The 25,065-nt window shown below is 49.0% G+C and overlaps 1 long non-coding RNA gene across 1 annotated transcript; it reads left to right on the forward strand.

The window, feature by feature from the left end:
- Positions 1–19,095: 19,095 nt before the first annotated feature.
- Positions 19,096–21,210, forward strand: LOC125548556. Its single transcript, XR_007301122.1, has 3 exons — positions 19,096–20,494; positions 20,586–20,709; positions 20,818–21,210. It is a non-coding gene; the product is annotated as an uncharacterized LOC125548556 (long non-coding RNA).
- The last annotated feature ends 3,855 nt before the right edge of the window (positions 21,211–25,065 follow it).

The raw sequence follows: 25,065 nt of genomic DNA on the forward strand, positions 1-25,065 counted from the left end.
CCTCGTGGGAGCGCGACCTACATCCTATGGGAGGGTCGTCGAGAGTGCTACCTGGGGCACTTGGAGTGCAGCCTTTTCGGAGACCCACGACTCTTCATGACTCTTCACTAGACTTAGCCTTACTAGGTTCCTCGGGCTCAGAGCTCATTGCCTTCCTTTGCCCCCCTAAAGGGGCTTGGAAGGGGAATGTGACCCTCCACTTAAGTTTACTCAAGTGAGAGTAAGTTACATGCCTATGGTTTTTTATAGCTTTGGGATCCTTAACAAATGACCAAGACTACTCTTGAAATAAGGAGATGGGAGGGTATGACTAGGTATTTTTTCGTTCTTTGACCCAGGTGCTCTTTGTTAGGCTAGGAGGTGGGTTGTAGCCCATTAGAGCATCTACAGCCGTACTTGGCAAATTCGGTCCACTATACGCCCGCAGGTGCCTCCGCGGACAGCCCCCGCCGGTCCCTCATATGGGCTGTCGCACATCCACATATCTCAAATGCGGAACCTCAAATCCATGCAATCCATGCACTTTGATCATACGATACAAATTTGTCCGAATTCAATAGTTCGAAACAAAGAAAAGCAAACCATAGTTCAACAATTCAGACATACCAAAATGAAATCCATGTACGAGCGTCACAGATGCCTCGCTTGCTGGCCGAATCACTCATCGGACGCCATCCATGCCTCCTGCTCTGAGGCCATGCTTGCGTCCAGCTCTGCCTACATTCGGGATGCATGCTCTACCCGCATCCTTGTCGCATGCTCCGCTGCTACTGCAGCCGCTCTCGCCGCCTCGTATTCCCTACACTCGTTGATCTCCTTATTCTTCTCCGCAAGCCACTTCTTTGCATGCTCATTCAAGAGGGTTTTGTCCGCCAACATGATCTTCGCATCCTCCGTGTCCCGTGCGAGTTGCAACCTCTCCTCAAGCTCAATCTCTCCAAATGTCTTGGCCTTCTCGAGCTCCCATTTGATCGCTGCCTCTTGCTTCTCCAACTTGATTTTCTCCCTCTCAAATTCCAGATTCTTCTACGCCCTCTTCCGGTCCCAATCCATCCTCTCCTTTTGCGCATACAACATGAGCTTGTAGCTCTCCTCCTTCTTGTTCTCCCTCGCCGAAAAAATGCCTGTCCATGTGGAGGACATTTTTATAGCCGCGGCATCACGAGAGGCCCTTGCCTTCGCTCACTTGTTTCCTATGACTTGCGGTTATCCTTTGGCACGGTGGCTCTTCCATTCTCGACGATAACTGTTGGGAAACATAGTAGAAAAAAATTGCCCTACGAACACGCAGGAACAATATGAGATGCATATAGGGTTTGTATCAACGATTGTTACCGACTCCGGAGTGCAACAGAAGAAGACAATTTGATGTAGATCGTACTTGGAGTCCCACGAATGTTGATGACGATCCCGTGAACCACCCTCGAACAGAATACTGAAGGTGCGACCTCTCTACTTGGTTGCAAGCGTACGGTCTTCACAATCCGGCAGTGCTTCGCCGTCCAGAGATAATCATTGCCAGAGAATTAGAGGGAGGAGATTAGAACCACACTCGGCTTCTAATTATGAGGATTAGAGGATTTAGGTCAAGCCCTAGTTGATCAACTAGGATCAACTAGAACTAGAGGAACTAGAGGAGGCTCCAAAACTTGCGTGTCAAAATGGCCTAATATCTCAAGTATATATAGGCTGGGAGGGGAGTAGGGGGCATGACACAAGGGAGGGGGATCCTCCCTCCTTGCATCGGCCCTAGGGGGGAGGAGGATTCCTCCCCCAAGTCCAATTTGGCCTACCTCAAGGGGGAAAGGGGGCGTCTCCCCTACATGGGCCTTGGTGGCCCAATTCTCCCTCCACTACTTGGCCTTTTAATACCCGTTGATATTAAATTAAATATAAAAGCCCTCTAACAATTACTAGGGCATGTTATATATAATTTAACATCATCTAAACATTTTCTACCTATATATTATTTATCGGCAATACCCGATATTGCCCGATAATCTCTGAAACCCTTCCGGTGACCCCAAAACTCTTCGATTTACTCTCAAAACTATTCTGAATATTAATGAAACAATTTCACAAATAAATCCTTGATACTCTTGTCCTACTAACACTCAAAAGATTATGATTACCTTAAGCTTGTGACCCCGTAGGTTCGGTAAATCATAGACATGAACAAAGCCCCTTCGTTCAATGACCGATCGTGGAACCGTGGTCGTCCATATCAATCCTTGTGATTATGCGAATGGCATTCGAGTGAACCTTTTGTTATCATGTGATGTTCCCTTTGCTTTGCGATACTTTACAAAACCCGGGATGCATCGGTATCCTCCCGAGTCATACACATGCTCATTATACCGTCATCCTTGTACTGGTTTTGTTCTTCTTTCTCGTTGATATTTTCCAGCATCCTCGTAACATAGTCACATGTGTCTAGACAGACGATGACGGATGTCGTCATACCGAGAGGGCCCTAAGAATATCTCTCCATCGTCAGAGGAGAAAATCCCACTCTCGAGCTATCTAGTCCCTTGTCAAACTTTTCGATGAACCCGTAAGTTGTCCTTATGATGACCTAGTTACAGATGACGTTTGAGCAATCCCAAAGTCCATTGTACGATAAGAATTAACTATGATACTCTCATGGTCTGAGGAACTAAAAACACATGTTAACACCCCACGTTATAACAATTGATTTATGACAATATTAAATCAAAGTATAACAAACAAGTTTGGGTCAATTCAATATGATTGTTCTTCTAACGTCATACTCTCAATGTTGTTTTAGGACTATCGTTACGCTTAACGATATCCTAAGATCCGGAAAACATGATCACCAACAACACTTGAGCCAGTCTTATAGGCAAGACCAGGAGCCTATTCTTTACCGTTTATCATTCCACACGTGCATATGAGTTTTCCACCGAATCACATATCCCAGGATCATAGAAGTTATAGCATGAAATATAAACTCCTAATTATGAACATGGAAATATCATAATATAATATTATTGCCTCTAGGGCATATTTTCAACAACAATATCGTCCTCTTCATCGTCCAACCCAATTTATTGGTGGGAGCTTGAGCTGTCATTCCTCTTCTTGCCAGCCTTGAGATCGGCCACTAGCTGTGTCCACTTTGGCACTCCATTCAATATGATCCAACAACTTCAAATGTGGTGCCACCCAATTCGTACTCCATTTGGGTCGGACCATGATTGTCATTGATCATGTCCGACAGGAACACCTCCTAAATGATCATGGTTTGCAAGCATTCATCATATACGAAATGAAGTAGCGGTCTATGCAAAAACATTGAACATGCAATATGCAAACTTGATCGGACAAGACCAAAAAACATACCGGCTGTTGTTGTGTCATTCCGTCGAACAGGTCGCAGGCAGCCCGGGAAAACGAGTTGCGGCGAGTGAGGGAGTCCTAGATTATGGGGTCCTCGGGTGTCTGAGCTATTTGACATGGGCCGGACTGATGGGCCGTGAAGATACAAGGCAGAAAGCCTTCCCCCGTGTACGTATGGGACTCTCCTTTGCATGGATGGCAAGATTGGCGTACGGATGTGTACTTTCCTTTCTTTGTAAACCGACCCTGTATAACCCTAGGCCCCTCCGGTGTCTATATAAACCGGGGGGTTAGTCCGTAGAGGCTATCAGAATTTACATAGGCTAGACATCTAGGGTTTAGCCATTACGATCTCGAGGTAGATCAACTCTTGTAACCCCTATATTCATCAAGGGCAATCAAGCAGGAAGTAGGGTATCACCTCCATTAAGAGGGCCCGAACCTGGGTAAACATCGTGTCCCCTTTGTCTCCTGTTACCTTCGATCCTCAGACACACAGTTCAGGACCCCCTACCCAAGATCGGCCGGTTTTGACACCGACATTGGTGGTTTCATTAAGAGTTCCACTGTGTCGTCAGCAGAAGGTTCGATGGCTCGTTCAATCATCAACAACGATGCTGTTTCTGGGGAAACCTTTCTCCCTGTTAACTTTTTGTGTTCAGCGACTTCGCTCCACGTGCCAATTCAATTGGTCACCTCAAATGGATCGACAGCTACACCCCTGGTCACCAGATCAGATTTGGGAGCCTGAATTATGTCGTCGATGTACGAGGAGACTTAATCTTCGAAGGTTTCACGGCCTCGACCGTTGTTCCTCTACTCCAAGAGGTAAACTCACCAAACCCGTCATCAGGCACCGCTCAAGGACCAACTATCATCCTTGCCCTGGCCTTAGATCCAAGGCAGATTATTTGATCCAAAGATGGGTATCTAAAACCCGCGGGACCCTCTCCTACTATGGAACTTTTCTCCAGAGACCCGGAGGCAGCTATGTCTTCGACGAGCCTGGAGTCAAGCAGGACTCTCCCCATCATCGGACAGCCGAACCCGCCTTAGGATGCAAACTTTGAACTCTCGAGGTCTGCATCGGGTGAGCACAACCTGGAATCTGTCGTGCCTAGCCCTGCAGGTCCTCAGTCCCCCATCCGGCCTTCGCTCTTAAATGAGGCCTTGGACTTAATGCGATCCCGCACCATTACGGAAGTGTTACCTCCGAACTATGCCCAGCCCACTTAATAGCCACTGTCGAGGATTTGACCGACATGCTAGATTATGCCTCCGAAGACATCGACGGTATGGACGACGATGTCGGAGACGAACAAAGCCAAGACCCGCCATTCACCGGGCTGGACGGCTACCTCCACATATGATGTGTATATGGTGGAGACACCTAAAGAAGACGACGATGAAGGCAGGAAAGACCCGATCGAGGACAAGCTCGTTGAGGCACCACCAAATCGTCGACGTCAAAGACGTCGCTCAAAATCACGTTGCGAAAAGGACAGTAATACCGGCACCGAAGATAATAACACTCCAGACAATGCCGAGGATCCCGAAGACCCGGTCGAGCCCGCGTCCGAACAGGATGATTGGGAGGAGGGACAAGTCAACCCCGATGAGCCGATCGGGAACGAGGATTCAGAAGATAGTAACTATCTACCGATCTTCGAGGATGATGTCAGCCTCGATAACGAAGATTTCATCGTGCCAGAGGAACCCCTCGAGCAAGAGCACTTTAAGCGCCAGCTAATCACAACTGTGCGAAGCCTATAGAATAAGCATCAACATCTCCAAGCCGAACAGGATACCCTCAATGACAGATGGACCCAAGTCCTAGCCGAAGAATACGGCCTCGAACGCCCAACAAAGAGTTATCCAAAGCGTCGTCTACTACCACAATTCGACGACGAGGCCCTTGAGCCAATACCGTCGAGATATGACCGCTGATGAACCAGACCGACCACCACGTGGGCGAGATAAAGCAGCTACTTATGTCGAACACCAGCCCTTACCACCTGGCCGTCCAGGCAAAGAGGTAGTAGCTCCGAGCTATACCTACGACTTATGCCAGGACCTGGACAATAGAGCCGGTCAGGCCAGATCAATCTATGGATCAAGGGGCGTGCCCCAACGCGAGACAACAGCCATCAAGCCTAGCGCGATAGGCATAACCTCACCAGGCCGAAAACTGAATGCGGATGTCATCCGAACTCTGTCGTGACGTTGCCCGATATAGAGGCACCGCACACCCCTTATGATTTACCGATAAGGTAATGCAGCACTAGTTCCCAGAAGGCTTTAAACCCGTAAACATTGAAGCATATGATGGAACAACTGATCCCGCGGTATGGATTGAGGATTTTCTTCTCCATATTCACATGGCTCGTGGTGACGATCTACACGCCATCAAATACCTCCCATTAAAGCTGAAAGGACCAGCACGACACTGGTTAAACAGCCTCCTAGAGAACTCCATTGGTAGCTGGGAAGATCTGGAGGATTCCTTTAGAGACAACTTTCAAGGTACCTATGCCTGGCCTCCGGACGCCGATGACCTTAGTCATATAGTCCAGCAACCCGGAGAGTCCGCCCACAAACTTTGGACTAGGTTCTTAATTAAAAAGAACAAAATCGTCGATTGTCCAGATGCTGAAGCCCTCGCGACCTTTAAACATAGCATCCATGACAAATGGCTCGCCCGACACCTTGGCCAAGAAAAGCCGAAGTCCATGGCAGCCCTTACCGCACTCATGACCTGCTTTTGTGCGGGAGAAGACAACTGGTTAGCTCATCGAAGCAACAGTACCAATGACCCCGGCACCTCCGAAGCTAGAGATGGCAACGACAGGCCACGACGCAACAAACATAGGCGTCGAAGCAACAATGAAGATACCGAAGACAGGACAGTCAACGCCAGATTCAGTGGCTCTAAATCCGGTGAGCGGAAGAAGTCATTCAAAGGAAATAAAGATGGTCCATCCAATCTGGACAAAATACTCGATCGGCCTTGATAGATTCATGGCACCCCTGATAAGCCTGCCAACCACTCCAACAGAAATTGTTGGGTCTTTAAACAGGCCGGTAAGTTAAACATCGAACATAAGGGGAAAGGACCGCCAAGCGAGGATGATGAGGAGCCCCGCCTACCAAACACAGAGGGGCAAAAGAAATTTCCCCCTGAGGTGAAAACAGTGAACATGATCTATGTCACGCACATCCCCAAGAGGAGCGCAAGCGCGCGCTAAGGGACGTCTATGCCGTAGAGCCTGTCGCCCCTAAATTCAACCCGTGGTCGGTTTGTTCGATCACCTTCGATCGCAGGGACCACGCGACCAGTATCCATCAAGGAGGTTCAGCAGCTTTGGTCCTGGATCCAATCATAGACGGATTCCATCTCACCCGAGTCCTGATGGACGGCGGCAACAGTCTTAACTTGATTTATCAAGACACAGTCCACAAAATGGGTATTGACCCATCAAGAATCAAGCCTACTAACACCACCTTTAAAGGAGTGATACCTGACATAGAAGCCCGTTGCACGGGCTCAATAACATTGGAAGTAGTCTTCGGTTCGCCGGACAACTTCCGAAGCGAAGACCTGATCTTTGACATCGTCCCCTTCCGCAGTGGTTATCACACACTGCTCGGACGAACCACCTTCCCTCGCTTCAATGCAGTCCCGCATTATGCTTACTTAAAGCTCGAAATGCCTGGACCCCGCGGTGTTATCACAGTGTAACACCCCGGATGTAACTTTCCCTATTTGTACTCCAACTCTTGCCGTTTCCGGCGTTAAGTTATATTCGGGTTCGGTTCTTTGTCTCCGTGTGTTGTTATCGTTGTCATGCATCTCATATCATGTCATCATGTGCGTTGCATTTGCATACGTGTTTGTCTCATGCATTCGAACATTTTCCCCGTTGTCCGTTTTGCATTCTGGCGCTTCGTTCTCCTCCGGTGGTCATTTCTAGCTTTCTTTCATGTGTGGGGATTAAACATTTCCGGATTGGACCAAGACTTGCCAAGCGGCCTTGGTTTACTACCGGTAGACCGCCTGTCAAGTTTCGTACCTTTTGGACTTCGTTTGATACTCCAACGGTTAACCGAGGGACCGATAAGGCCTCATGTGTGTTGCAGCCCAACACCCCTCCAATTTGGCCCAAAACCCACCTAACTCTGCTCCATCACCTAGAGCATTCGATCACGATCGCGTGGCCGAAAACCGCACCTCATTTGGACTCTCCTAGCTCCCTCTATGCCTATTTAAACACCCCCCCGATTTTCGGATCTCCTCCTACCTCCGAAACCCTAGAAATCGCCCTTCCGCCGTCGGACGTGTCCGTACCCGTTGGACACGCCCGCGCCGCCGCACCCAACCACCCAGGAGCCACCACGTGGGCCTCCCGCCGCCGCCCACCGCGCGGGCCCGCTCGGCCCGTGGCCGGCCCCCGCGGCCCGAGCCGCCGTCAGCCGCCGCCGCCGCAACGCGCCCGGCCCCGCCGCCTCGTTCGCCCGCGCCGCCCCTCTCCTCGCCCGCCGGCCGCCGCCCGCCGGATTCTCGCCGGCGCCGACCTCCGCTGCCGCCCGGCCCACTCTGCCGCCCGGCCGGCCTCGCCCCCATGCCGCCGTCCGAGCTCCGGTGGCCGCCGCCCCTCCTCACCGCCTCGCCCTCGCCGTTTCCTCGCCGGCCCCGGCCGCCGCCGGCTCGCCGGAGCAGTGCGCGCCGCCGTCCTCGGTTCGCGTGCCTCGGGTCAAACCCTAGATCTGGGAGGTTGAATTTTCTCTAAGTCCCAGAAATTTTAGTCCGTATGCACATGTTCGTAGCTCCGTAACTTTGCATCCATAGCTCCGATTCATGCATATAGCATATCAAAATGTTCATATCAGAGAGTACATCATTTCATTCCATTGCATCATTTTCATTTGAGTTCATCTTGATGCCCGAAATGCTATTAGAAGAGGGCTACTTGAGTTAATTGTCAGATCTGCTACTCTGTTTAGCACTTTTGTCATTTTTGCCATGATTGTTGTGTGCATGATATGTCCTGATGCTCTACATGTGTTTTGTTAAGAGTTTTGTCATCTTTCCAGAGGTGCAACCCATGTATTTTTAGGATGTGTGTGGTGACTAGTGCAAGCTTGCAAAGTGGTGCACTTGCTAATTCTGTTTTCAGGGACTTAGTAATTTCACTAAGTCCTGGAGCTGTTTATCTAATGATGCCATATGTTCATGTTGTTTCCTAGTGATCCGTGACTCTTTTGAGGATGATCAGTAAGGATGTTTTGTTAATATTGTAGTGCTCTATCCATCCATGTCTTTGTTTGCAATTATGGAGCACCCTAGCTTGAGTCAATCGAGCTCTACTTTTGCTACTTTGTGAATCTGGGCAGATTGTAAACTTGTTTGCAATTTTGCCGGTGATGTTGTAGTTGATCCGTACATGCTATGCTATTGTTCTTGCCATGTCCAGCTTGTATTTTGTGCCTTATTGACGGGTGTATGATTGTCTTGCCATGACTTGCACCGTAGTGAGTGCATCGAGCTCGTAAACATGCCCACTTGAGTTATATTTCAGCATGTGTCTGTTTTACACTAAGTATGAAAACTGATTATGTTTTTGGTATGTTCACGTGCTTGCAATTGTATTTTCTGACCCCTTTTGGCTCAAGGTCACTAAGGGACTTTTGTTAATCTCTTTGAGTAGCTCCATGCCATGCTTTACTTTGCCATGTTCAGATCCTGTAGCATGTAGTTTTGTTGCTCCGAAGAGGGCTACCTGATCTGAAATTCCAGACAAGTGTTAATTTCACTAAGTCTGAGATCTGTTTGTCATATGCATTTTTTCCATGCTTGTTTGAACCTGTTAATGGATGAATTGGCCGTAGCTCAGTGCTAGACTTTTGTTAAGCATCTTGTGTGCATCCCTGCCATGTATTTTGTTGTCATGTTTGGGTGCTATAGCATGTTCATTTCGTTGCATTTAGATGCCTACTTGCTGTAAATCGCAGACCGGTGTCATATTTGAATCGCTTGCCATTTCCAAACCGTAACTCCGATTCCGGCGTTCTTTATATCGTTTTCAAGCGATTTCGTCTCATTTTTCCAGTGGCACACTTGGATTTCCAAGTTGATGCCAGGTTCATGCATTTCCTGTCATATCTTTCATTTTGCATCCCGCATCGCATCCCGCATAGCATATCATCCTTGCATTGTGTTGTTTGAGTTTGCACGTGGTTGATTGTATCCTTGTTGCTTGTTTGTCTTGTTTGGGTAGAGCCGGGAGATGAGTTCGCTAACGAGGAGCCCGTTGAGTTTGCTTTTGAGGATCCAGTCAACTTTGATAACTGTGCAGGCAAGATGATCATACCCTCGAAATCACTACTATCTTTGCTATGCTAGTTTGCTCGCTCTTTTGCTATGCCATTGCTTCGATGCCTACCAATTGCTTGCAAGCCTCCCAAATTGCCATGTCAAACCTCTAACCCACCTTGTCCTAGCAAACCGTTGATTGGCTATGTTACCGCTTTGCTCAGCCCCTCTTATAGCGTTGCTAGTTGCAGGTGAAGATTGGAGGCCGTTCCTTGTTGGAACATCTTTTATTTACTTGTTGGGATATCATTATATTATCTTGCTATCTTAATGCATTTATATACTTGGTAAAGGGTGGAAGGCTCGACCTCTCGCCTAGTGTTTTGTTCCACTCTTGCCGCCCTAGTTTCCGTCATATCGGTGTTATGTTCCCGGATTTTGCGTTCTTTACGCGGTTGGGTTATAATGGAAACCCCTTGATAGTTTGCCTTGATTAAAGCTTTTCCAGCAATGCCCAACCTTGGTTTTACCATTTGCCACCTAGCCTTTTCTTTCCCTTGGGTTCTGCAGACTCAAGGGTCATCTTATTTTAACCCCCCCGGGCCAGTGCTCCTCTGAGTGTTGGTCCAAACTGTCAGCCGCCGGTGGCTACCAGGGGCAACTCTGGGCTGGCCTACCGGAAGTTTGGACAATCTAAGTGTGCCCTGAGAAAGAGATATGTGCAGCTCCTATCGGGATTTGTCGGCACATTCGGGCGATGTTGCTGGTCTTGTTTTAACCTGTCGAAGTGTCTTGAGTAACCGAGATATCGAGTCTGATCGAAACGTCTTGGGAGGAGGTCTATTCCTTCGTTGACCATGAGAGCTTGTCATGGGCTAAGTTGGGACTCCCCTGCAGGGATTGAACTTTCGAAAGCCGTGCCCGCGGTTATGGGCAGATGTGAATTTGTTAATGTCCGGTTGTAGATAACTTGAACCTTAATTTAATTAAAATGAATCAACCGAGTGTGTTACCGTGATGGCCTCTTCTCGACGGAGTCCGGGAAGTGGACACGGTGTTGGGGTAATGTTTGCGCAGGTTGTTCTCTAGTTTCTCGCTCGCGCTTTGCCTCCTCTTCTCGCCCTCTTTTGCGAATAAGTTAGCCACCATACTTGCTAGTCGCTTGCTGCAGCTCCACTCATATTTACCCTGCCTTACCTATAAGCTTAAATAGTCTTGATCGCGAGGGTGCAAGATTGCTGAGTCCCTGTGGCTCACAGATTACTATTACACCAGATGCAGGGCCTGATGATTCCGCTCCAGGAGACGCGTATGAGCTCAAGTGGGAGTTCGACGAAGACTCTCAATGTTACTATGTTTCCTTTCCCGATGATCAGTAGTGGTGCCCAGTTGGGGGTGATTGGGACCGTGTCGCATGTTGGGTTCTCTTCTATTTTGGTGCCATAGTCGGGCCATGAGTGTTTGGTTGATGTAATGTTATTTATGCACTTGATTGACGTGGCGAGTGTAAGCCAACTATGTTATCTCCCCTTTATTATTTATATTACATGAGATGTTGTGAAGATTGCCTAACTTGCGACATATGCCTTCAATGCGATTATGTCTCTAAGTCGTGCCTCGACACGTGGGAGCTATAGTCGCATCGAGGGTGTTACACACGGTCAATGGAAACACGGAGCGCTCCCTCCACACTGAGGAGCATACAGCGTCCCTTGCAGCCGAAGTGCAGAGCAGCCTCATCAACCAAACACTTCATCGGCCATCAAGCCCCCGGGCACTGTTAAACACGTCCGGACTACCCTGCACGATGACAGCTCGACGACTACAGAGCTAGACTAGCAATTTCGCCTCCATCGATCGCCACACACATCCGCGGCATATGTATCGCGTGTGCATAATTACGCACTCAAAATACCCTGGGCAACGACGAAGGCACACTACGGATAGGTCCATAGTGCGGCTTGACCCTATGTGACCTTGATCTTTTTCCTTTGATCTTCTTTTCTTTTCCCATACCACAGGTGCATTAAAACGTAGCTACTCCACGGCCATGCAAGGACTCTTTCCGGGTCCGTTTTCGCATAAATGACCATGGACCTCTCCTCTCAATGAATCTTTTTCACAAAGGCGAAAGCGGCGCACACGTGCGGCAGGGCATCAATGAGATCTTCAAGACAATTTTTCCTTTTTTTTCTCTCAGGCCCTGTATACCACTTTGCCTTGTGTACAAACTTCGGCATGTAAAATAGCCCCGGCATTATCTGTAATAGCACATCTTGACGTATCAAGCAGATTATGATGAAAACGGTTTTTACCAACCCTCGTTCGGTCTTGGTTCGTTTCGCAATCAGCATTCCTCTTCTGTGCTAAGACTGCCACATATACATCCTGGTACAGCTTCAATACCAGGGGCTCTATTCGGCCACACATATTTAAAAAAAAGAAGTCTGAACACTTTCAGAGTACACTTCAGCGTCCCGAATACTGCATTATATGCATCGGCTCCGAATCATGTCTTTGGTCAATAGTTGGGTTGCCCGGCTCCTGTGGTTACTACCTTACATTCCGCTTGTTCGCCTAAGGTAGTAAAGGGATAACTACTTCGATTGTGTTTGTGATTCATCCTGTCAAACACCTCAGTAGAGAAAGCCGAAAACTGACTGTCATGATATGGTGAGAACTGGCCAGCGATTCGACGACTTACTATAAATCTCGTGCGATTTTTTTCTATCTGATATGAAGGACTGGCCTTTGTACAGTCACGCGTCCAAGGCTTCCTAGTTGGGATAGTCGCATACGCACTAGGGGCTAATCTCTAGCCCCACCGTCGAACTCCTATGGCTAAGCGAAAGTGATAAAGCCGCATAGTTCGATTGCCTCGTTCGCTGCGCCGACACTTCCTTTACGGACCAAGACGTTGGGTCAAGTGTGGTCGTGCGCTATTTCGAACACTCCCATGGTATCTACGTGGGGGCTGAAGCCGACGACTGGTGAACTCTCAAGATTAATAAACAACCACAAAGGAGGAAAGTAATTTCAGATTAACGGCATAAATATATTACAAAGCCTTGTTCACAAAACAATCCTTGGATAATCCGGATACATTTACTTGAATACAATATCCTTAGAGCATTGGGCCTCTCCTAATTTGGCACCCTCCAGGACATCATCGAAATACCGCTCTGGTTTGCAGTGGTCCTTGCCTTCGGGTGGGCCCTCGGTCGCCACGACGGTGGCCTTCATCTTTGCCCAGTGCATCTTGACACAAGCAAAGGCCATCCACGCATCCTCTATACACGCCGAACGCTTTATAACTTCCATTCGGGGCAGCGCATCGGAGAGCCGCTTCACCAAGCCGAAGTAACTGCTAGGAATGGGTTCGGTTGGCCAGAGCTGGACTATTATGTCCTTCATGGCCAAGCCGGACATCCTATGCAGCTCCGCCAGCTGCATCATCTGGTTGTTCAACAGCGCTGGATGCTTCGGCGCCAGGTACTGTGACCAGAAGAGCTTCTCCATGATGTTCCCCTCCTGGGCCCGGAAAAATTGCGCGGCGTCGGCCGCACTCCTTGGAAGATCCGCAAAGGCGTCTGGAGAACTCCATAGCCGATTAAGAAAGGCATACCTCCGACTGCCAAATATACTCTGCAAAAGAAAGGGCTTACTAGCCGCTATCTGTTCGGCCTGCTTGATCTCCTCGCGGGCCGCCCGGGATTCGGTCCGCGCCTCCTTGGCCTCCTGGAGAGCCTTGGTGAGATCGACCGCTTGGGCCTTACTCTTCTCCTCCAAGGCCTCGCACTTGCTGGCGGCATCCTTGAGCTATTGCTCCACTTCGGTCACCCGCTCCTCATACTGGCGGCGGGTGACCTGCTCGGCCTTTAAATCCGCAGCCGCTTTGCTCACCCGCGCCCGCTCCTTGGCTTGGGTAAGGGCGCTCTTCAGGGTCTCGACCTCGGCCGCACTACCCGTAATAATGATCAGGGCAACACACGAGCTTAGCCTCTGCATTGGCATGCCACTTCAGGTGTGTAAATAATTTTTCAAACATACCTTGCGCCTCATCGAACTGTTTGTTAATGCGGATGATGTCATCATCGGCCAGCTACAATTTCCACTTGAGTTCGGAAACTTCAGCGGCTTGGATGGTCCCCGCTAACAGAGACGCCTGTTTATCAATAGATCAATACGTTATCTCCCGCGATTATTATTTGATCCTCTATTTGGCTGTTTTTCCAAACCAAACAGAGTCTCAGGGGCTACTATCTATACACAGGCATATTTCTCATATGAAAGACGGCTAAAAATATTACATCGCATATGTCGAAGCCTGTTAGTAGGCCGGTGAAGGGTTCGTTCAGCCCGCTCTTGGCGGACTGAACCTTCTCAACCACCGTACCCATCAGGGTAGGGTGCTCCTCCACGACGGAAGCACATTGCAGTGCGTCCATCAGAGTGTTCGGCGCCTCCTGATCAATGGAGGTCGCCGTTGGAGTGGGCGCTCCCCCTCCTTTGAAGGGGTTGCTCGCTTGATTCCAGGGCCACATGGGTCTCCGGAATGGTGTTCGGCTGGGGGCCGGACTGGTCAAGGCCCCCGTCGCCAGTCTTCATGGGGGTTGCGCCCCTCATATTCTCGGCAGCCGAGGCATTACCCTCTGGCGCCGTCTTGGCGGCCTCCCGCACCTCTCCGTGGACCGAAGAGGCCCTTTGGGACAACACTTCGGTGTCGTCCGCGGCGGTTGGCGGAGAGGCTCGCGGAGGCATCTTGCTCTCCACTATCCCCGGCTCTAGAGAATTCCCCTCCGATGATGATGGTTGGGGGAGATCACGGGCCGGACTGAAGCACACAATACAATGTATTAAAACTACAATCATAAAGACCAGATATATGTAAAGCATCCTTGGATACTTAGATGCGGCCAGGGGCTTCGCCCTGGGGCACCACTCGGGAATGGCTTCGACATTCGAATCTGAGCCGTCCGAGAGGGATATCTTCTCCCTCTTGAACGCCTCCGCCTCTGGGTCTACGGAGGCCGCCCTTTTCTTCTTCCTCCCCTTAAGGGGAGAATCGCTTTGTGCCTCCTCCTCTTCGTCTTCATCTCCCTCGTGGGAGGAGGGAGCTTCGGTCTCTCCGGACACTACATCCGAAGTACCTTTACGGCGGAGGCCACCCTTGGCCTCCTTGCTCTTCTTCTTGGCCTTCTTCTCTGGCGCGTGATAGGGCGCCGGGACCAACATCCTCGTTAGCAGAGGAGTGGATGGGTCTTCGGGTAGCGGCGCCGGACACCTGATCTGCTCCGCCTTCGCTGTCCAACCCTGAATGAGGAATGGAAATCTCAGTATACCCTTTAACTTACGGACTGGAATGGTGTTCGGAAGTAAAAATACTTACCGTAGTAGCCGGATTCGCGCTGTCGAGGCCAATGTCTTCGGTCTTCCCCGGCCACGTCTTCTGGGACTTGAAGAGCAGCTTCTAGATCGCAAGCGCTGCAGGGTCTGGGGGCCCTTCGGTTTAAACTCCCACATGCGGAGAGGCTGGCGTTGGCATGGGAGGATCCGGCGGAAGAGCATCGCCTGAATCACATCAATGAGACTGGTGTTCTTGTTTATCATATTCTTGATGCGCTTTTGCAGCATCATTACTTCGTAGGTCGACCCCCAGTCCAGACCCTTGTTGATCCATGACGCGAGCCGCATAGGGGGCCCATATCTGAACTCAGGTGGCCGCCCATTTGGTGCCTTGGGGTTCGGTGATATAGAACCACTCCTGCCGCCACACCTTTACGGTCTCCACGAAGGCCCCTTTGGGCCAGGTGGTGTTGGGGAGCTTGCTCACCATGGCGCCGCCGCAGTCCGCATGTTGCCCGTCGACCACCTTCGGCTTCACATTGAAGACTTTTAGCTAGAGGCCAAAGTGTGGGGGAATGCGGAGTAGCGCCTCGCGTGCGATGATGAACACTGAGATGTGGAGGAATGAATTCGGGGCTAGATCGTGGAAATCTAGCCTGTAGTAGAACATCAGGTGGCGGACGAAGGGGTGGAGGGGAAACCCTAACCCGCGGAGAAAGTGAGGGATGAACACAACCCTCTCACGGGGCTCTGGAGTGGGGATGACTTGCTTTTTGGCAGGAAGCCTGTGTGTAACTTCCGCGGTCAGTACCTCGCCTCCCGGAGCTCCTTGACGTCCTTCTCCGTAGCGGAGGAGGTCATCCACTTGCCCTGGGAGCCAGAGCCGGACATGGCCGAAGAGGTTGAAGGCGGTGGGAAAGATTGAAGCTTGGGTGCTGGAGTTCAAAGGATGGGCAGGCAGAGGAAGGAGGAAGGCGTGGGGTCAAAAGAAGGGATCTTTATCCGCTTATATAGGCAGTAAATACCAAGCGTCTCCCCACAAGCCTTAAAACTCGCCTATTCCTAAGGGGTCATGCGAATGGCACGGTTGGATTACCCAAACCCGTATTGATGAGAATCCCGCAATAAGGGGACACGATCTCTGTTTTGATAAGACATGTCAATAGCGGCTGCGCCTCAAAACGCGAAGCGAGAGGTCAAAAAATGGTTCGAAATATAAAGAGGCCAGACGTAACGTTTCGCCAGAGAAGTTGTCAGTAGATAGACCTTATTTTGATTAAAGTATTGTGCCTTTGTGGTTGAGGGTTGTGATTGTTATACAGAGTCAGAGACGGATACAGATCTCTCATTCGGAAGATTGCTTTGGAGTATTCGGAGGAGGAACCCGCCTTGCAATGCCGAAGACAATCTGTGTACTGAACACATCATCATTGAAAGACTGGTTCAGAGGCTACTGAGGGAGTCCTGGATTATGGGGTCCTCGGGTGTCCGAGCTATGTGACATGGGCCGGACTGATGGGCCGTGAAGATACAAGGTAGAAAGCCTTCCCCCGTGTCCGTATGGGACTCTCCTTTGCGTGGATGGCAAGATTGGCGTATGGATGTGTACTTTCCTTTTTCTGTAAACCGACCTTATACAACCCTAGGCCCCTTCGGTGTCTATATAAACCGAGGGCTTTAGTCTATAGAGGCTATCAAAATTTACATAGGCTAGACATCTAGGGTTTAGCCATTACAATCTCGAGGTAGATCAACTATTGTAACCCCTATATTCATCAAGGTCAATCAAGCAGGAAGTAGGGTATTACCTCCATTAAGAGGGCCTGAACCTGGGTAAACATCGTGTCCTCTTTGTCTCCTGTTACCTTCGATCCTCAGATGCACAGTTCGGGACCCCCGACCCGAGATCGGCCGGTTTTGACACCGACAACGAGTGACATACATCCAACGCCGACATCTGCGTGGGCGGAAAGATCTCCAAAATAACCCAATCGGCCATCGGATCCTCCTCTGTCCCAACGTGGTCCGACGACGCAATCCGCGTTGGCGGATGGATGGATGGGGTGCAGGGTTTGGGGTGCGGCAGGAGGGGGGTGGGACAGCTACTCCTCCATGTCCACATCTCCTTGTGCCGATGCCACCGCCACCGCTTCCCTCTCTCGCTGCCGGCGTCGCCGGATCCTCTGGGTGACGTTCTCCGCCTTGCATGACGGAGCCGAGGACGGGACGTTGATGGACGAGGAGAACGCAATCTCTGTCATGGCGGCCGGGGACGGGCTGGATGACATCTAGGGTGGCGGATTGGGACCGGTGGTGCGGATGGGGATCAAGGGTGGCGGACGGCGAGGGCTCGGGCGCCGGAAAGGTAGGAGGGAGGCAGAAGGAGGATGAAGGGTTTCGTGGATTTGGTACAATTTGAGGTGGGGTAGGGCTGACGAGGTTGTTAGCATCGTGATTTTGTTGTATGATTCTACGACTTCATGATCCAATCAAAGCCTCAGATTCTACGATTTTGGGTGATAGAATCTATGTTTCTACGATCCTAATAGTTAAGATACTATGATTTGCGATCCTACTATCGGAGATCCGATCCGATTCAAAATCGTGATTTTACAACCTTTGTCGGTTCCGACATGGAGGACGCGCTCAGGCGCCCCCATATCCTTCCCATATTTTGGTTGGATATGAGGCGTGTCGGTCAGCCCGGGCGTTGGAGGCCCGTTTAAGAAGCTCGTCTGGGTCGAATTTTCGTGATCGGTCAGTGAGCGGGCCATCCGCCCAGGCGTTCGAGGCGGGTTTGGAGGCGCCCAATTTATATGCTCTTATGGAAGAATCCCTACATTATGAGGAGGCTTCCTTACATGGGATTGTTTACTCTCTTGCCTTCTCCTTGCACTTATTCTTTTGCACGGTCTTTCTCTTTTGACTTGTTGACCATAAAGCCTTGCGTGAACTTCTGTTGACTGGAATAGTCTACTTGGACCAAGGGAGGTGGCTTGGACTATTGTTGACTGCATTGACTTATGTTGACCGCCTAGGTGATACTCCGTGTTGGATATGCAGTGGGACCTCAAGTAAGGTTAGATTACACTACTACTACTACACTTCCTGCTTCACAGACAAGGTCATCGTGTATCAGTTCTAGGAGAAATTTGTGCTAAATGCCTTGAAAAGTACACCGGTGAATCTAACCTGGGCCATTGGCTGGCCGACTGTAACAGCCTGGTTTTTGGCCCTTTCCTTTTTCTTTTGATTTATTTGATTTTGCTCTGTTTTCTTTTTGGAGTGGTTCTGTGGCCTTGCCACCTGGGAAATCATCTTCATTTCCTCTCCCATGTGGCTCATCATTCTCAAAACCTTGCCAAGACCATGTCACTTCACTGCTTGACCAAACCCTAATTTCCTTTTTCTCAGGAATATTCCTTTTTCTATAAAAGGAATAACCTCAAGTGCCCTAGGTTGCGAAGCAACCCATATTTCTGTCCATCCAAAAATCCCCAAATAATTCTCATAATTTCTTTGGGTCATATGTTGCTTAAATATGCCCAAACTTTCCTGTCCTAGCCCAAGAATAATTCCCCAATAATTATTCTTCATTTCTGTCCAGAGGGGCACTTTGTGAAGGAAGTGCCACCTATCCTTCCTAATTCCTCCCAAATCTTTTGGGCATTCTCTTATGTCCAAATCATTGCCACATGCCAAAATTAAACTTTATTTGCCTACCCAATCTTCCTCAGAGATTTTTTCAAAGTTTTTGTCAAACAGAAGCCAGTGTGAAGGAAGTGCTAGCTAGGAGAATCCAAATAAGTTGAAATTTTGCATGTCTCTTCTTATGCTCATATTATCTTACTCCTCCAAAATTCAGCCCCATCCAATCATCTATGTCAGCACATGACCAAATATTTGATTTTGGCAATATTTTCAGATTGTGAAGCAAGTACATTTTATATTGCTTCATTTTGCCTGAAAATTTACCAAATCATTCTCATACCCAAATAACTTCCCTCCACCAAATTTGGAATCAATTCATCTAGCAAATATTTCTCTAGAATATTTGCAAGTTTCTGGACAGAGGGAATAGCTGTGAAGGAAGTACCATTTTGGTGAATCCATTTGGTGCCAACTTTTTACAGCATCTTCTTATGACCAAATAACTAACCCTTGCCAAATTTCATATCAAGTGGTTACTCTGTGTGAGTGAACCATCATGATCTTGATTCTGGACCCATAATGTGAGTTACAAAGCAACTATATTAGTTTGTGCTCCATTATGCCCCAAAACCTCCAGGATCATAGTCCTTCCATAGATAATCACCCCAGACAAACTCTTTGGCGCCAGTAAAGTTCCTGTTGTTCACCAGTGCACGGCCAAGTTTACTGCAGTAAACTTCAGGCGGTGATTACCATTTAACCATAGCAGTTTTAACCAAACTACCACCGCGGTTGCAACCTCCCCAGGAAGGACAAACCACCAGACATCGTTTGGCCGGCCGTGTGGCACTGTGTGCACTAGTGCATGCGGTGATCACGAGCTTTGGCATGCAATGTGCGCGCTCTGCTGGCGTTGGCCGCGTCTAGGACGTCTTCTAGCTCCGGCCCCTCCTCCTCTCGTCGCCTTCGCGCTCGTGAGCCTGTCCAACAGCTTCACCGCATCGTTGCCGTCTTCCTGGAGCCATACCCCCCCTCTGTAAGCCCTCCGTTAGCGCTCGTCGCTGCGCGCCCACGAGCGCACTGTGGCCGACCGAGCATTAATGGCGTCGTGTCCGTGTCCCCTCTGCGCCCTCGGCCCCTCTTGCCCTGTGCATCGCTGTCGCTCATCCGCTCCTCCCTCGTCGCGTTCCCGCGCCTCCCCGTGATCGCTGAGCCTCGCCAAAGCGTTGGTCGGATCCCCGTGGCGACACCCGAGCTCGGCCTCCCTCGCCCGCCTATATATAGGCCTCCCCCGAGCCTTTCTAGCACACTAGCAGCCTCCCCGCACTCCACTACCCCTCCCCAGCCTCTCATTCGATCTCGAGGAGCTTCCTGTGCCCACCATCACCGCCTTGGCCGCTGCCTCTGCTCACTTCGATTCCGGCGAACCACGCCCCCTCCCTTCATTCTTCCACCTCTAGTCGACCGACCAGACTCCAGCGGACCGCACAACCTCCTTTCCTTTTCGCCAAGAACCCGGTGGCGTCGTCTCCAACTCTGGCCGAGCCGCCATCCGCCACCACGCGAACCCTGCCCGACCCCTTCCTCTCCGGCGTGAGCCACGTGCTCAGATCGACGCGGCTCTCCGCGCTGAGCTCGTCGGTAGGTGGAGCGTCGCCGGAGGCCTTCTGTGGCGCCTGCTAGCGTCGCTCGATGCCGGCGGCCTCCCTGCCTCGCGGGCGGGCGCGAGGAAGATGAAGCCGCCCCCCAGCTGGCCAGACGGGCCCCACCACCGCGCGTGACCCACCCGTTAGCCTCTCCGTGCGTTGACCCGGACCGGATGACGCGGTAAGTGGAAACGTACTGCGTGAAGTTCGTTTTCCTGGTCAGAAGGCGCATTCTCGTTGAACTACGACTGAAAGTTCGTTTCCTTTTGCAGAAAGCGTATCTGCCCGAATACGTTTTCGGTTTTCTCAGTCAGGGGCTTGTTTGTAGAGAACTTTTCACAAATAGGCCCCTGGCAGAAAACACTTTATAACTTTTCAACCACAACTCCAAATGAGGTGAACCCAAAGCCCACTTCTTCGTTTCGTCGAGCCCGTTCAGATGGAATCATTTTCACCATGTTTTGACATTCTGAAAATGACCATTTTGCCCTTGCACTAAATCAGCCCGCTTCGAGAGAGAACGTTTTTCGGTGATTCTTTCCGCGAGCTTCTCGCACTTCTTCCCGGTGATTTCTTCCACCCCAGGCAAGCCACACCCTCCATTTGCATGATTTCAATGCAGTGACATGGTTTATTTATTTGAAGTTGTTTAAAATATTGCATTAGCTATGTATGATTTGTTCATGGCATTTCTCGTAGTATTGTTTTGATCTTGATATTGCCATGATATTGCTTGGAGTTCTAGGACTTATGTTCTGATGATTGTGTGGATGACATGTGACTTTGGATTCTTAGTGGCTATTATGATTATTTTCATGATGGTATCTGGTATTATTTGGGAGTATTACTTTGGACATGTGCCTTTGGATTCTTAGTGGCTATTATGATTATTTTCATGATGGTATCTGGTATTATTTTGGAGTATTACTTTGGATATGATGTTGCCTTTGGATTATTAGTGGCTAGTGTTAGTTTCATCATGATGCTAGTTGATCTTATGTTTTGGAGTATGATGATGGAGATGATGCTTGCATGTGGATCATAGCTGGATAGTTAGTTCTTGATATTTGAGTAGTAGTATTATCGTTCTTGGATTCATAATGATAGTAGTGTTATACTGTCCTCAGAGTATTTTGATATGACGATATTAAGCTTTGGACTATTTATTGGATATTGCTATAACTTGGATTATAGTTTGATAGTTGATATCGGAGTATCAGTTATCACAGTTATATTTTTGGGGATAAATTACGTCATTAAGTTGGTCAGGTGCCACCGAACCGGGCTTTCTCTAGCGCAACCACATTTGCCTTTACGGGAAGGCCCTAATGCGATGCTATTGCCGTGTCCCTCGCCGGTGCCTCCAATGAGGGAAGGTTATGGGCAGGCCCTACCCTGATCAGGTAGGCGGACATAAGCCTTGTATGCCTGTAGTTGGATTTTTGCGTGCTTTTGTCCTCGTTTGGGACCATTTTTGTTGGCCACGACGGTGGCCGTTGGTGTCTTTGGTAGGCACGGGGCCACCCAGGACTGAACCCAAAGGGGGTGCTGGTCGGAGTGGCCGGGAGAGTGTCATGGCAGTAGATCGGTTTTGTCGGAACGCCGTTGGTCCACCCGAATGGGAGTGCGAGGCCATGGGTTCCGTGGTGTGGGTAAAGTGCGCTACCTGTGCAGAGTGTGTTTGTTTAAACTATCGATAGCCGCGTCCTCGGTCATGTGCATGGGTTCTTACTAGGTCACACCGTTCGATCAACACTCGCATGACAAAATGACTTATATGTGATTTATATGTTGATATTTTGAGCAGTACAGATTGGCAGGATGTTGATGATGATGTTGGAGACCAAGTGTTGGTCATGGTAGTGATCGGCGGAAAGATCACCGTTTGAGACCAAGTGTTGGTCATGGTAATGATCGCTGGAAAGATCACCGTTTGAGACCAAGTGTTGGTCATGGTTGTGATCGTCGGAATGATCTCCGTTTGGTTTTGATCACGAGGTGATCGAGATGGTATACTGCTTGGCCGGTTAGCCAAGAGAGATATGGTTATGGAGATCTGAGATGGAGATTTATCACTATTGTATCAGTTTCATACCATGCTTAGTAGTTGTTTCATCTTGGTAGTTGTTAATTAATTAACCTGTTAATGCTATGTTATTGTCTTGCCTTGATGTTTATGGTTGTTGTGAGCTTGCAAGTACATTCAATGTACTGACCTGGCGTGTCATGCCAGATTGCAGGTGATGCCATGATTGCTTGATTGCTTGTCCAGGTTGCCGTGCGTGCACGCTAGATCGTGTCCCAGCCAGAGTCCCTGCGGAGTGGAGTTCACCACCTTCATCGTTGTTCCGCTGCTACGAGTTGTTTCGCTGCTAGCATAGAGCAAGTGTAGTATCGCAGGCGTAGTGTCGCCGTGTTGATGTGCTTCTTTGTAACATCAGACCCTTGTATTATTATTCTTGTAATAAGAGCTGATTTGTTCTATGTCAAGCAGTGCCGTATTCCAGAGACTTCTCCTTGATCTTTAGGCTAGAATACGGGGTGTTCCGGTTTCTCTGAGCCGGGGTGCCACAGCGCTTGGTATTAGAGCAGGTCTGGCTGTAGGACGCCCTAGTCAGCGCGAGCGGTAGAAATCGGTAGTATAGAGTCTGGCTTGTTTATTGCATTTGGTTGCTGCATTTGTTTGTGCATAACATGCATATAGCCTTATTTGCTGTTGACGATTTATCTAGTGAGTGTAGATGGCATCGGTTCAGATCCACTACAACTCAACCTTTGCATTTCTCCAGTTTTCTTTTCTTGCTTGTTCTTCAGTGTTTGGTGTCATTTCTGTCCCAGCAGAGTGATGCCAAGTGATCCCGACACTGTTTGCAAAAATGGTGCTCAGGTATCGCGCCGAATTCCTTCCTTCAGCCCCATTTCATTTCGGTGATAGACATGCTTCTATCCCGGATCGTCCTTTTTATCTTGTCGTGTTGGCAACCCTTAATGGTCTCACTCATCATAAAAAGGGCAATGTCAGCAGCCTCAGTTTTTCCTCGCTATCCTATTTCTTGGACGAGTACGGATATTTTCTGTCCGCTTGATAATAATGTGGAAACAACATTTGTGTCCTGCTACATGGTTACCAAGTACGTCCTTGCCTCTGAGCAAGTCCAGGTTGCTACCTGGCTAAGCTAGCACTTGGTGTAGCGATGTTTACACCAATTCTTCCACACATTTATTCGTCCTCGTGCACATCTTCACAGCATGCTAGATCGTAGAACCGGAGATCCCGCGAGACTTGTGTGCTTAGGTAGGCATGCATATTGTGTGACTAGCAATACTATGTGACACTGATTGTGTGTGTAGTGATTGTTGTTGTGTGCTTTTGTTTAGTTGAGTTTTCTTTTGCTTCTTTCTTTTGGGCCCCGGTGTTACATTATTTCCCCCCTATAAAGAGTTGCTCATCAACCGACACTGGATCCGAAGAATCAGCAAGGAGTTCAAATATTTGGAAACTCAGCTAAACAGAATGGAATTCTTAGCCGACTGCAGTGAAATGGGGAATATCTGATTTTGAGGCTGATAATCAATTTTGCATTAGTGTGCACTCCTCACAACAGTACTGATAAATCAAGTCCCCATCAGTACAAAATCCTCACAACAGTAATGATCAAGTCAGCAGCAAGACAAGTCAGGTACAAGCTCAACGGAATATTTTCAGTCAAAGGTATGGATCATATACAAAATTTTGGCTCAGCGATGCATGATGCTTGAAATATGTTATCATCCGAAATAAAGTCAGAATGTGATATGCTCAAGGAAGACAGTCAAACAAATTTTCTCATGTAAATAATCGGCCATAGAATATTATGGGCGTGTGTGTAGATTTCAGTCTGCATATTAGTATGAAGATCTGGATGTAAGAAACTCAGTCTTCTTCCACACGTTATCGGAAGAAATTTATGATGCGAGGCTCCTGAATTTTCCTCAGCATGATATGTGAAAAATTTCCGGTCCAAGATACCCGGTCTTACACAGCAAGATACCTCAGTAAAAGCTTCTGACAGATGGAAAATGAGTCCTTCTCGACAAGCAACCCGAGGAGAAACTTCTCAAGTACGGAAACCCGGCTTCTCCTGCACAATACTCAGGTCAAGGTTCGGGTGTAAGCTATCGAGGCTTCTTCTGCACGCTACCCAGGCAAAAGCTTCGAACAGAAGCTAACGAGCCTTCCTCGGCAAGCTACACAAATGGCTTTTCTTTGCAGTTCAAGGGTCAGATTTGCAATAATTTTGTTAGAGGTACAATGCAGTCAAAACATATGCCTACCGCAAGGATCGAGTGCTTGGTGGCATATTCTTCTTATACATATGGTGAGCATGCATCCCCAACCATATCAGTCACTCATACGAGGTACGACCAGGATCCAGCAGATATACCTAAGAAAGGCATGGATCCAACAACCTCATGGGCCGTGCAAATGAAGATAAACAGAGATACATTTCATATAATACAAGGATCGACAAGATCTGGGGATGACATCACCGAATCAACAGTCTTGAAAATGGTCATCAAGGTCATTATTCCCGCAACTGACAAGGAGATGCCTTAAAACCTTGTCACCTTCTTGTATGATTGGCCTCAACAATGAGCTCTGTACCGCTACAAGTCCCGATTATATGTCATATGTGTGCGGACTCAGGTCAGAAAATAGGCACAAAGGAATAATGCCAACAATATTGCACTAATCACGTCCCTGGTCATACG

The sequence above is a fragment of the Triticum urartu genome, chromosome 3 (assembly GCF_003073215.2).
Source record: "Triticum urartu cultivar G1812 chromosome 3, Tu2.1, whole genome shotgun sequence".
NCBI lineage: Eukaryota > Viridiplantae > Streptophyta > Magnoliopsida > Poales > Poaceae > Triticum > Triticum urartu.